We start from the raw sequence: 3,278 nt of genomic DNA, 5'->3' as shown, positions 1-3,278 counted from the left end.
GGACTGTGGATTATTTTTAAAAAATGCTTTAATTGCAGTTTTAATGCTTTTATGGGCTATGTAATGGGTTCACTTTTTATAATTACAATCAGTCTTGAATATTCAGGGGTCAAACTAATGCGTCTTCCTTTTTTCATTTTCTTTAATAAAGGTAAAATTTACAAATAGCTAAATTTACCCTTTTATTGTATAGTTCTGAGAATTTTGAAAAAAGCACACAGTCATGAAACCACAACCATGACCCAGATCACTACCCCAGCAGAAATCAAGAATCTGGTGCTCAACCGACTGAGCCACCCAGGAGCCCTTATGCCTGGTCTTTTTATTGTTTAATCTTATCTTTTGAAAAGCTGGTATTTTAAGTTTTGATGAAGTCCAATCTATCAATCTGTTCTTTAATTGATTGTTTCTATGATCAATTTGTATTTAATTTTTATATAAGGCAAAATGTAGAAGTGAAGGTTCTTTATTGTTTCGTTTATGGATATCCAACTTTTCCAGCACCATTTATTGAAAAGACTATCGTTTATCCATTCAATTTCCTTGCATGTTTATTGAAAAATCAATTGAACATACAGTTGACTTTTGAACAATATGGGTTTGAACTGCTTGAGTCCCATTATAGGCAGATCCCATCCCCCACCCCATCCCCCAGCCCTGCAAAAAGCTTTATTGTTTCTAGTTGGTCCACAGCTTGTAAAAGGACTCCAGGATAGTTAAAAAGCAGCCTAGTAGCTGCAGGGAGAGGTTCAGGCAGAAGCCCTGACACCAAATGCCAGAGGGGTCCCTCAAAGGTCATCGGGTTCTGAAGGCTCCTAGTCATGCTTGAGAGTGAGTCATACTTGTCCAGCCCACTCTGCGGCCAGCCTGCAGAATTAGTCAGGTGTTCACCATCTTCTTGATGAGTTTCACCTCTTCATCAAGGAAGTGGTTCTCTAGGAAGTAAGTTACAGAGTCTGCGTGGGGAGAGCCTAGGGCATGCAGATCCAAAAGAATCTGCTTCAGGTTCTTACCCAGGACTATGGCAGCTTCCATAGCGTACAGGGTTTTACCCCACTTATCCTCTGATAGCTTCTGCACATCCTGGAAAAGGTGCTGTTGCCGTGCTGGTTTTGCATCTTCGAGAAAAGCTGGAGCCTTTGCGCTTCTCCTCGGCCAACTCACAGAAGTGTCCCATGCCCTACAGAGCCACATCATCGTGGTGGGAATAGAAGCAGACCAGAGAAAGGTAAGTGTAGATGCTTGCAGATATATGTTGATCAAGTGGTTGACAGCAGCCTCCACCTGAGATGAATAATTCTGAGAAATCTGGGAGCTCATGGTTGATTGGCAATAAGGAGCTAAGCAACAAAACAAAAACACTGTTCGTTGGTCCTGGAGGCAGAGGATGTCTGAGAAAGTGGTTTCTAAGTTTGCAACTGGAAAAGAAGGGACAGTCCTCCATCTAACACTGTTTTGTTTTGTTTTTAAATCCAGTCAGCCAACATATAGAACATCATTAGTTTAGTAATTCATCAGTTGCATATAACACCCAGTGCTCATCACATCACGTGCCCTCCTTAATGCCCATCACCCAATTACCCCACCCCCCCACCCACCTCCCCTCCAGCAACCCTCAGTTTCTTTCCCATAATTAAGAGCCTCTCATAGTTTGTCTCCCTCTCTGATTCCTTCTCATTCTGTTTTTCCCTCGCTTCCCCTATGATCATCTGTGCTGTTTCTTATATTCCTCACATGAGTAAAGCCATATAATTGTTTTTCTCTGACTTATTTCACTCAGCATAATACCCTCCAGTTCCATCTACGTGGATGTAAATGGTAAGATTTCATCCTTTCTGACGGCTGAGTAATATCATCTAACACTGTTGAAGCAAGAGACAGATCTTGGGGATCTCCAGGCACTCTGCCTATATGAGGATTTTTTACAGTATTGTAAATGTATTTTCTCATGATTTTCCTAACATTTTTTCTCTAGCTTTATTGTAAGAATATAGTCTGTAATCCATATAACATACAAAATATGTGCCAATAGACTGTTATTGGTAAGGCTTCTGGGTCAACAGTAGGCTACTTGTAGTTAACTTTGGGGGAGTCAAAAGTTATATGTGGATTTTTGAACCAGGGTGGGCACCCCTAACACCCTCACCCCTCCCCGTATTATACAAGGGTCAGCTGTATATGTGTAGGTCTATTTCAGTTTCTGAACTCTCCATCCAGTTCCATGGGCCCACAGGTCTATCCTTTCTCCAGCACAGAACTATCTTGACTGCTGCTTTATGTCTAGAAATCAGTTACTGTGAACCTCAAACTTTGTTCAGCTTTTTCAAAATTCTTTTGGCTAATTAAGTTTATCTTTTCATAAAAACTTAAGATCATCTTCTCAATTTCTACAAAAAACAAACAGAAAAAAATAACAACCCTGCTGAGATATCTAATGGTATGGTCCAAGCACGCAGCTCCTGGAAGAGAGGATTATTTTTTCTGTTCCCTTCCCTCAGCTGCAGGCTTTTGCTGCATTAAGCCCAAATACTTAAGTCTTTTTTCTGTGGGAGGAGTTAGGTGAGAAGAATGTGGGCAGGAATTTGTGCTTTTTCAACAGCTGTTTACCTCTCTAACACTTGTGCGGGGATGGAAGTTTCTCAGACCTCAGGTCCCTACCCCAATCTTTTTTTTTTTTTTTTTGTGGGGCTCATGTGAGGTTTTTGAAGAATCCATGAGGCGGTGTGGATGCAGATTGTGTCTGTGGCTCCCAGGGATTCTATATTCTCATTCCCACCCACACTTGGCCTTTAGAAATGGATTAAAATTTTTACCTGAATTTGTCCTACCGTCTTATTTGGCAACAGGCAGATTCTCCTGGGGCATGAAAGTGCTCATATCCTTTTTCTTCTTGGAAGCAGCTTTTCTCCTTACATATCAGGTCAGTTGTTTGCTCTGTGACCTTACTTCTCTGATGGGTTCAAGAAAGTTTTGAATTTGTTGATTGTCTGGCATTTGTGGTTGTTTTTGTTGTAACAGTGGAAGCGATGTCCTTTCCAGCTTTCTGCATTTTAAACAGAAATCACAAGTCTCTCTAATTTCTACTAGGATATGGCAAAATGAGCAGAATTCCAGCTTTCACTTGAATGTGATTTTTGGATTAACCTGTCCATCCAAACTGGCAGTGAACAAAATCATAGCCACAAACACTTTATCCATTGCACTAAAGGACACTGAAGGGAAGAGCGAGTCATATGTATTGGTTTCAGTTGCTTTGGTCAGTTGTGCATAAATGTATT

The 3,278-nt window shown here is 40.8% G+C and overlaps 1 pseudogene; it reads right to left on the bottom strand.

The window, feature by feature from the left end:
* Positions 1–879: 879 nt before the first annotated feature.
* On the bottom strand, positions 880–1,320 carry LOC102732989 (ferritin light chain pseudogene; annotated as a pseudogene).
* Positions 1,321–3,278: the final 1,958 nt, after the last annotated feature.

This window comes from Leptonychotes weddellii, chromosome 1 (assembly GCF_054177405.1).
Source record: "Leptonychotes weddellii isolate Sample4059 chromosome 1, ASM5417740v2, whole genome shotgun sequence".
Lineage (NCBI taxonomy): Eukaryota > Metazoa > Chordata > Mammalia > Carnivora > Phocidae > Leptonychotes > Leptonychotes weddellii.
This window is presented reverse-complemented; position numbering and strand designations above follow the sequence as displayed.